The sequence below is a fragment of the Ostrinia nubilalis genome, chromosome 9 (assembly GCF_963855985.1).
Source record: "Ostrinia nubilalis chromosome 9, ilOstNubi1.1, whole genome shotgun sequence".
Classification (NCBI taxonomy): domain Eukaryota; kingdom Metazoa; phylum Arthropoda; class Insecta; order Lepidoptera; family Crambidae; genus Ostrinia; species Ostrinia nubilalis.
This window is the reverse complement of record NC_087096.1, coordinates 10,553,473-10,564,930: the sequence shown is the minus strand read 5'-3', so window position 1 is coordinate 10,564,930 and position 11,458 is coordinate 10,553,473. Positions and strand designations below refer to the sequence as shown.

At 35.6% G+C, this 11,458-nt stretch overlaps 1 long non-coding RNA gene across 1 annotated transcript; it reads right to left on the bottom strand.

Annotated features, from left to right (window-relative positions):
- Window positions 1–2,667: 2,667 nt before the first annotated feature.
- Window positions 2,668–3,323, bottom strand: LOC135075000 (uncharacterized). Its single transcript, XR_010257938.1, has 2 exons — window positions 3,126–3,323; window positions 2,668–2,950 (listed from the first exon to the last, which is right to left on the bottom strand). It is a non-coding gene; the product is annotated as an uncharacterized LOC135075000 (long non-coding RNA).
- Between the last annotated feature and the right edge of the window lie 8,135 nt (window positions 3,324–11,458).

The window sequence follows — 11,458 nt, the reverse complement described above, 5'->3', positions numbered from 1 at the left end:
AGGTGTAATAATCCTAGATTATAAAGCTCAGAGATATAAGCGCTCCTAAGATGAAACAGCTTTATCCCTGAAGAAGATACACCGACCTAGTGTGGAAAACTCATCCTTATCTCTAAACCTAGACCTAGCTCAGTCCTGGCCTCAGTCTACCATTAAGTATTTTCACAATAGTAATCTGGTCCCTGGGACCAATCTCGGTTAGAACGACTATCCCTCTAATCCTTATTATTATTTATCCCTTAAATCCCCTTACTTTATCTCGACAAAATCAACCTTGTTCATGAAAATTCACTTTGCTTGTGTTAAATAAATGAACCAGAAACTGAAATACTAAAACTGATTGCATTATCACTTATCAGGTGAAATTGATGGGTGTTATAATAGTGATAAACCCGCGGTGTAATCTTCTCGAATGCATGTTCGCGAAGGTTACCTACATTATAACTTATCAGGGACAAGTGTTGCGGACCGGTTAGACGGCTCATCGTAACTGTAGGTTTAGGTTAAAACCTGCGAGTTTTACTAATCGTTGCGATAAGATATACTTACTTACTTACCTAACTACTAAGCTAAGTGAACTGCAAGGGATAAGTTCGTAGAGCTTATAGCAGGCGTGAAAGTTTAAAACTGCAGATTCAGCAAGATATTTTAAAAGTAAGTATTACAATGCAGAATTTCTAACAGTTTTAATTTATTCTCTGTTATCTAAATTATTAGTTAGCAATAATTTACAATGAATGTATTGGGCAGCCAGTCAAACATTAGATCAAGCAGAAATATTGCTGATGGTTTTGGCATGAGATTAGAGATTATTATTTCAGCGTAGACAAGCAAATCCACACTGAGCCGTTGAATCAGCACCGCTATTTCAATAGTTGCATTTGAATTTTTGAATTTAAATACGCTAACTAATCTCAAACTTTTTTAAAACTTGAGACAGGACTCAGGTGCGAATTGAATCTACGATGCGCTTTTCTTCTATCTATTACCGCTCGGATACATTACCACACGTTTGATAATATCCGGGTGTGCTCATACATAATAATGTGTATATTCATGTATTCGAATGTAAACAAAACACTTTTTTCAGTGCATTTAAATTAGCACGAATTAATCGGTAATATCGAGTGAAACTCGTTTACTCATACGAGGTAGGTGAAATATACCTTAATGTGGAAATTGTACTTGAAGTTAACTAAGTAACCTTGTAACGCAATTAATCCATTAAGGCTCTAGCACTAATAAAATGGCTCGTGCATTCGAGTATAAGAAAGTTAGTAATTGCATTGTACCTATAAATGTAATATTTTAAACATTAAACTACCGTATCGTATTAATAAACGCATAAGTAGTATGTACTTAATTTAAAATTACTTTAAGTAGATAGAAATAATTAGGTATAGTACCTGTGAAAATATCTTCGTATACCTAATCACATTCTTCTTATTTAAATTATCCTCTAACTAGAGATGAAACGGATATCCGGTAACTATCCGGTAGGCCGGATATCCGGCCTAAATTTACTATCCGGCCGGATACCGGATATTAAAAAAACTACGACAATTTCCTATTAATAAAATGAAATACATTAATCTTTGAGGTAAATATCAATAAAATGGCTTATAAAAATGATGGCTTTTATTTAAAGTTCAAAAAATTACAAAAAAGCCTTAAACAGGCCTTTCAAAACTAATTTCTTTTTCTGGGCTATTCACTCTAATGACGAATACATAAATAGTAAATATCTGTTAATGTCGAAATATTGCCAAATAAACTAGGCGATTTTTTTTCCCTGATGGGTTGATGACATGATGCAACTAATTAAATTTTCTCTATTCAATCACACACTCACGATTGCAACCGAAATTTAATTGATCTGCCCCCTAGACAAGTGGCTAATGCCCGTTTTCACCATCAATCCCTAATTTTTAAGTGACCCCTATACCAACAAAATTCATATTATGTGTTACCATAGGGGTCACTTGAAACTTAGGGATTGATGGTCAAAACGGGCATAAATCTGACATTCTATTCGGACGGATTCGATTTTTTAAAAGTGTGACTAGTCTAGTCTACTACTAGACCCACTGGTCGCGTTCGTAGCACCTGTGCGGCGCTATACTCGTCACGACATGTAACGAGACAATGGATCAACTATCCGGCCGCCGGATATCCGGCTATCCGGCCTAGCAGCTGGCCGGATATCCGGTATCCGGTATCCGGCCAAACAACTATCCGTTTCATCTCTACCTCTAACTATGGTGTATTTTCCTTGTGGTATTTCCCAGTTTCATCAAGGTAGTCTTAATAATTAAGTTTGCTGATTTTCAGATAATGTAATTCCCTGGAGGGCATGTCATGTTTGGGTGTGAATGAGGCACGTGTCATCGAGGGAGTATGCGGCATATAAAATCTGACATTAGTGACATAAGTAGGTAATTAATTATGTCAGCTTATGTAGGTACACGACTATTCGCTGGGTGCGAAGTACTAGGTGGGGGTAACATAATCTATCGCAGCGCTCATGGTGGTCAAAAGTAGAAATAATGTAAGCTCTGCCATCAGATGTATCTGTCAATGGCAAAGCGATTCTACATAATACATTTTTATATCATTAATTAATCGCATGAAAAGGGTCCTACTGGGAACTTAAATAAAAGAGTGGACTGTATTTCGATAGGGCTGGTTTAATAGCCGTTTACAATTTGGAAATAACTAGACTATACAACGTGGTAGTACAAAAATGAGTCACAGTAGTTGTTGTGCACAGATGTTTGCCTTATGATGAGAGCGTGAATTATTGAACTCTGCCCTTGTTTTGTTCTGAATTCTTCTACATCTCGGACTTGTCCAGCCAATACCAACAACTTTCCTTTAAATACGGTTTGTGGTTGGAATTTGATATTGTAACACTCACAAACCCGGTCTTCAAAACAATACTCATTTCGATCTGAAAACGATATTTAATTTATTACTAGCAATACAGGAACATTTAAATATATTTACTGTTATATAATGAAACCGTTAAAGTAGCTTTTTCTTTTTGTTTTACTGTAAAACTACAACTATAAATGAAGTAAACAAACCCTGACACAATCAAAATTAAACACATTTTTTGGACTTACCTCATTTGATTTGAATGACCAAAATGATTTCAAAACCTTTTTTCCACCCAAATCGTGGTATCACAACAATTTATTAGTCGAAAATATTTGTTATTTTTTCATTTCGATATTTTTTCACAAATATACGACCTAAATGTCAATGTGACAGAGCCCTCAAAGTTGTGGACGCTAGTTGGCGCTGTAATCGTGCACAGAGCCAATAGTTCCAAAATACTGAACTGTCCTATCGATGACATTGACAGCGGGGCGCCACCGTCAATACCGAATCGCTGGTTCCGATTTTTGCCATGTTGGAAACCATAAAGTTGAACGATGGTAGCGCCCCCCTGTCATTGAGTTTGGCGGGACAGTTCAGCGTGGGTCATCTATACAGACAGGGGATGCACCCGACAGAAAGACGTCACGATTAAGGTTATACACGGCTCTATCAGTTGGACCTCACACACCGTCATGATCATTGCTGCATTGTGACCAAACATATTCTTACATTTAAAACAGTCAATTTACATAAGTATTTTAGGATGTCTTATTACAATAGGATACAGGTGTTAGATATAACAATAAATTAATTTAGTGGGTAATAGAAAATTTTAATTGCAAATAGGTTCCTTTCAAAGTGCGAATAATAATTACAAGTAATATACATCTACATACATACCGAGAAAATGGTTAAAATGTTTAATATTTAAACAGCTTTTAAATATAATACTAATAAATAGGTGACAAACACACTTTAGTTGTGATGTTTTATCATTTTAAGTGCCTGTTCTCTACATCCTTTCCCCATTATGAAATAAAATATGAAAATATTTGCAATGATTAATTATGAACTTTGCAATCAAGTTCATATTATCTTTTTTCATTAGTAGCTTATCTATTCGTACTGTTTTGATAATTTTTTGATGCGATTCAAGGCCTGCCATCAGAGCCGGCCTAATTTAATGAGTGTGATTAATTGTTATTTCCGTTTACGGCGACTCTACAATTCTGTTAATGTTGGGTGTGCCACTGAACTAGTGCAACTAGTGATTACATAACGAAAAGATGATATGGCACATCCAAAAAAACACTGACATCTTTTACATCTGTAATTAGGCGATATTTTGTAATGAAAATGTAGTCTTAAATGTAGATTGGGAGTGTAAGAAAATGTAATTTTCTTCCATTATTCTTCTTCTTGTCGCGCTTCTACAAATTGGGTGTAACTTCAAACCATCAAAATTCATTATTTAATGAGTATTTTTAGATCTCATCAGATGCGATTCAGCCTAATTCAGAGTCAGTTCCAAATAAATACATTTTTGACTCATAAAGACGGCATCATCATTTTATTAATCATCGACATTTAATATCATATTTTTCTTACACTTTCTTTAAGGACAAAGGAATACTATATTAACGGCGGGTCACCTTAAAATGGTTTCTCTAGGCCACCTGTGCTAATATGGCATCCTTTGAAGTCAATTTGCATCACAAAACTAAATGAGAGTCACGTAGAGAACCACGAATTTATTACGACAAGTAATATGGAAAACATATTAATTAAATTATTTTTTCAATATTCTCTTCCTCTTCCATAGTGCGGATTGTGGCAAATGAGGCTATCCCATGGAATAATAGGCTATCCACAACGGGCAGTGTCTAGGTACGTTATTGGTACCGAATAGCTTTCAGTGTTATGTAAAGAACTGAACATAATCTTTTCTGGCAGCAGCAGAAGTAGCACTCAAGTCATTAATGTCCGAACAATTAAAGAACAAATTTCCAATAATATGATTTTGTACTTAGTATATCAAACATAGAATCGCGGAATCAATAGACCAGCAAGAAGGCGTTATAAAAAATATTCCACGTAAGATAACTTAGGTAAGATGTATGGAAATACTTGAAGGAGGCCTTTGTCCAGCCAGTGGCCGTCATTTGGGTGAAACTAACGAACTTGGGTAGAGTCGATCAGAATATCTTAGTGCTATAAATAATTCAATTACCTAATACGTAGACTGTAGAGTCGTAGGCGTAATTTGTACATTACATTAAGTAATTGAAAAATAAACTCTACCTGTTCGGATGTTGTTATCTTTAATCAGTTAAACCCATACCCATGACTAAAAGGATGTTTCAATCGATAATTGTGTTTGTGTATGATACTACAATAACTTTTCAAGTTGTAAATTGTGCCTGAAGGTTATAGTAATCTCACTTAAAAATCAATATTTGGTTTAAGACCATTACGAGTCGTTTCGACGAATATAATGTACTTACGAGTATATTTTAGTTCTGCACACAAGACCATTATTGGTAGTTTGGTTACATTAATCACTTAGGTAAGTACATATAGGTTTACAGGTAGAGCCTTCCAGACAGGCTATACAAGTTCAACTACTTTTATCTATGTACATAAGTAAGTATATTATTTACCAGTATCATGTACTTATAACTATGGTTTAGAAGTAGTCCATTTTCATCACCTAATTAATTACTTAAAGTTGTTAGTAGTTTACTTACTTTGTTTTTATTACTTTTCATTTTAGTGAGTAATTTGTTATTAAACAAACATTGATAATTTAAAATCTAATCATGATCAAGTTGATGAAAACTTAATTAATTGTTCAGGAAAAGAAAAGCGGCCATGATGAGAAAATCTAAGTAGTTTCAAGATCAATTCCTACTTAACTGCTGCATGCTAAAGTAGGCTTGCCTTGGTTTTATTAACGGCTAATATACATATTTGTAGTCGCAGTACTTGCGTGTGATCTTGACTGAATAATTTGTAGATATTATCGTTATTGTGCGACAGGTTTATTACGATAATGCGGATGTCTCGTGTAGCTTTACAATTTACATTCACGAGTGAACTAAGGTTATTAAATATCGATGATCACAGCCCTACATTATTACGCAGAGAAGATGACACACGCGTAGATTATAAATATTATTTTGTTTAGAAATGAGTGTATTAACATTTTTAACTGCCAGCTGTAGCTAGCATTACACCTTTACAGGACTATTCTCAGCTCTCGTTCCCACTGCTACAACTCCTGCGTGCCAGGATCTACAGATTGACCGCCAATAAAAATCCAACCAGTAAATGTCAAGTTTGTCAGCATTATACTTACCTGTTAAAACTGATAAATAAATGGAATACAAAATTGATAGGCACAATTTAGGCTACCTCATGGTTGCTTATTTCAGATAACTCACTTAATTTCAGCTTTAGTGGAGGAAAATTCGTTTTAAATCCTACTAATATTATAAATGCGAAAGTTTGGATGTCTGGATGTTTGTTATTCTTTCACGCAAAAACTACTGAACGGATTTGGATGAAACTTTACAGTATTATTGTTTATAACCCAGAATAACATATAGGCTATAAATTATGACGATCTGTGGCCAACGAAATTTCACGCGGGTGAAGCCGCGGGCAAAAGCTAGTTTAAAATAATAGAGCTGCGCGTAAAAGTTTTTTGTGGTATATTATGTGGCCTAAATGTAACAATACGAACCATTGCCTGGTTGGCGTGGGCGTTAAAACCCAGATGAAATACAATAAACCTATCATCGACACCTTTGCCTACCAATCTGATCAGTTCATATTCGTCATGGAGAGACAGCCTTGCACACCTATTTGGCGTCACCAGCGCTAGAGCGTTGTCTCTCAATTACTAAGCCCGCGCTAAACGCCGCCACCGTGAAGCGTGAAACTGAAACAGACAATCATTATTCTCCAATTACACTACAAAACATGTAGGAGACGACGGCACGTCAAGCTGGATATTGTAGCACCTTATATACTCGTAATAAGGGCGATTTTTCAACAAAAATGTGTAGACTGACACTGTCTGCTCACTGTAACTCATTATTTCATATTATTGTAATTTACTCGCGTCTAAAAACGTGAGTTCATCGCTTTTCTTTTAAAATTTTTTTCTTTATCTACCTATTTAGGCATTGCTTAGTTATTTCAATGAAAGGAAACAAAAACTATCAAGTAAATACTGTTTTTATGAACGATGGGAAGTTACAATTGAGTAGTTTAGGTAAAAAATTGCCTTGGTTACATTTCTTGTTTTGTTTATTGTGTACGCACGAACGAATCATTATTATTTCTTTTGTTCGAACAATATGCGCCATAATTTACATGATTTTGTGCTCGTCATTTGACACCAGTGTTATGAGGATAATTAAAATACCTATTTATATTAATACTTTAGTAAAGAAAAAAATTAAGGCTCGGAACTTGAACTTCTTCGATTCTTCTCGAGGCTTCGAATCCCACCTGAGCCAGTCATGTTTTAAGTTGTTCTTTTGTCTTATGTTTATTTATTATGGGTATTTGATAATTTCAAAAGCATTCAAAATGAAAGAAAGCATTGGACTGTAGAACTCCTTAAAAGACGTCACGACGACTTATAATGTAGAGCTAATGTGTCTAATTTGTATCGATTTTCCAAGAACATAGCGTGTTTCAATGACCAAGCGTGCCGTGATACAATTTAAAACCACCACTGATTGTCGGATATGAATGGCGAAAGAAACAGCCCTGTGGGCTAATTCAAATGCATTTGTCGAGAGTAGAAATCGTCTGTCAAATAATTTTCTAGTAATCAATTTTGAACTGATTGTCAAGGTAATACAGTTGAAAATTGAATATCAAAGCCAGACTACGCCTAATGTCAGATCAGCCGATGGTAGATGCCAAATTTCCAATATCGCGTACGAAGACGGAGAACTTTGTCAATATAGTGGTACATAAGGGTCATAATTAGTGGATGCCGACGATTTTCGCGCTGTCATCTCAACGACTGCCCACCCTTGTCGTTAGAGCAGTCGACTGGATAGAAAGCATGGAAATAACATGGTGATTGATAAACTAGGTGCAAATAAACATATTTTATAAACACAGAATGCTTTTTGCTTAAATTTGAACATAAATTTACCATAATATAACTTATTACACTTATGTCTGGATTTGTAAGCAGAAATATGGATAGGTACCTACTGGATGGAGTGGATGACATAGTGGATGGAGTGTTTTGTAAAACTGCAAAAAAACTTTACCACTAGCTGCTACTAGAGATGGGTAGTGGGTAAAAACCCATTTCACCCGATTGGGTTAAAACTGGGTGATTTGGGTAAAAACCCGGTTTTTACCCATTATCACCCATTCTGGTGGGTGAAAACAAAAATAGCGTTTTTTTAAAGTGAGAAGTGGTATTTGTTGCTAAGGAGGCATTCTAGTGTTACGTAATGCAATCTGGGGGGAGAGGAGGTCTTGAAAAACGTTACAATGCGTTACAGTGGCGGAAGGGCGGTTTGATTTCAAGTTTTTAAGCAGAAGCACTTTGTAGTTGGTGTTGTTATTTGTAACTTTATACCGTAATGTCATCAAAGAGAGAGAGTTTGGCATCTTTGGCATCCCCCCCCCCCTCCATGTCCTTGCCATGATCACAAATTATTGTGTTCCTACTAAATTTCTTCTAAATCGGTTCAACGATTCTTGAAATAACACCATTTTATAAAATAATTGGTCACATCATCATAACGTGATCAATTTCACGATTTGGCCACGATATAAATGCATATTACTGTTAAATTTGACTTATTACTTATTAACCAATAAACTTAAATGAGAAAAATTCAATAAAAATAAAGAAAAGATACCAATTAAAATAATTATAAAATTATTTGTTTTCACCCGGTGTAAACACCCACGGGTGGAATGAAACGGGTTTTTATTGGGTTTTTACCCTCATGTGGGTTTTTACCCGGGTGGAAACCCATCTCTAGCTGCTACTAACTGTAACTTACACAAACTTCTGCCGTTCACCGCTAGGGGCGCTGTGCAATCTGCCATACATTTTGTACGCACTTGGTATCTAAGGTTAAACTTATGGTAGAGCTACAGAACTTTCATATAATAAATTATCATGCGCAAAAATTAGTCTGTTTGGGCCCGCCATACACGGACAGTTCGAGCAATTAGCCAGTGGTCAACATAAAGGCACGGACCGCTTTTGCAGCCAGTCAACAGCTTGAATCTACCATTGATAGGTAACTGCTGGAGTAGTTGGTAGTGAAACTGCTCAACAGGTCACAATTTCATTTTCATTCAAATCAGTAGCAACATTGATTTTGAGGAAGAGGAACCACTGCTACTTTGTAATATTTGCTCGAGCAGTCAGTATAAAATATACCTGGCAACTGAAATTTCACCGTGCCGAAGTAGTCACAACTGCTCGAGCAGTACCGTGTATGTGTGTATGTAGAAATCAGTTGCAGCTAGAAGCTGTCGTAATTGTGTAAGAGTGCCTAAAATGATTTGTGTCTTAGTTTTACTGCTATAAATTTATACTACCCATACCAATATTATAAATGCAAAAGGAATCTGTCTGTCTTGCTTTCAACCGATTTTAATGAAATTTGGCATAGAGATAGTTTAACTCCCGGGAAAGGACATAGATAGTTTTTATCCCGGTTTTTGAAACAGGGACGCGCACGGTAATGTATTTCGGTGACAGACAAAATTCCACGCGGGCGAAGCCGCGGGCGGAAAGCTAGTATAAGTATTATAACCCATGCTTAGAAAGGCACGATAAATGTTGGTCTGGGCTAATATCTCTTTTCGTCATTTTCAAAGGCTTTACAACAGTTTTTAACTGTATTATCACATTGTAACACCTATATTACTATTATGGAAGCAATAAACGTATTGAGTATTGAGTATTTGATAAAATCTAACATTAAGATTGACCCCTTCCCTCGCACACCCACATCTCTCCACCTAGATTAAATTATTGTCATTATTTACTGTGTTCATTTGATTTGGTGCATAATCTGAAAACCATTTAAAGATTTAACCATTTACAATGAAAATAATTAGCTCGAATTCGTATAGTTTTTTTTATTTGTCATTTTTGACAATTAGTGTAATGTTTTAAATAAGACCGAAAATGATACGATTTTCTTTATGGTTTTTGTATTAGTTTGTTTTTAAAATTCACTTTATAGTAAATTACAGATAAATCCAGATTTAATCACAGTGTTATTTATTAAACTAGCTGTGCCCGCGACTTCGTCCGCGTGGAATAATGACTTTGGGTAGGCACTTTTAATAATTTAGTCTAATTATTTTACAAATAGCTTTTGCCCGCGACTTCGTCCGTGGAGAAGTCGAAAACGTTCTCATACGATTATTTTTAAATGTTTTAACGTTATTATCTAAATGTTTAAATACTTTTAAAATATAAAAATCAGGTTAAATAAACATGAAAATATTTTTTTCTTATATTTTATGAATATGCAGCTCGGCCTTTGATCCGGTGAAAGTTACTCGGTGGTATTATTTTTTTACAACGAAATCGAAAACTACACCTACCGCAGTATTATTGGTAAACTTTTTTTTTATATTTTCCTACGGGTGCTAGAATCACCAAGCTTCCAGCATGCCACTGGCCGTGGGAGAAGGAGCTTTTCCTCAAGACTACTCCCACTACCTCAAGGGCCTCCGCCAAAACTCTCGCGCGAAAATGAGTTTATGTATACAGCGCAAGCAGGTGCCCGCGGCATGACTTTCATGCATTACTATGCATTGTTGGGCGAGCGCACGCAGCGGGCACCCACTCCGAGGTTAAGTGGAGGCCCCTAGAGTATGGTAGTCGTTAACATGACGTCATGATTGTAAAAAAATGCACTAATGAGTAATTAATATCAACTTTGAAGCAAATCACCACTAAAATAACTTTCTACCCCTTTTTAACATAGTTAGGGGGTGCATTTCACTAAAATACGAAACACGTCTTCCATTAATTCTGTTATAGAATGCTTATGCAAAATTTTAAGTAGATTGGACGAAGGAATCTCGTTATTTCATACAAACTTTGCCCCTCCTTTTTACCTCCTTAGGGGTAGAATTTTGGAAAATCCTTTCTTATCAGATGCTTACGTCATACAAAGAACACACCGTCCAAGTTTCAGGTCTTTACGATCAGCGGTTTAGGCTGTGCATTGATCCATCAGTAGCGCGCGTAGTACCTACTTGATCATTATTTTGCTGCGATGTGATTTTAAAACTGGGATATCTCCTAAGATATTTATTGAAATCGAATGGTGTAAAGGGCAAGAATGTTTAAAATTAAATACTTGTGGTGAATAATTTATTTATTTGGATAAGGATTAATATCATGTTTATAAAAACACCTTCGCAAATAATGCATTATTTTAAAACAGATTTTTTTTGCATAAAAATGGTTACTATGAGCCAACCTTAAAAGATAGACATATGCTACCGCGGACTTTTTTAAAGAGCTTTTAAAGGGGAACAATCCTGTCATACA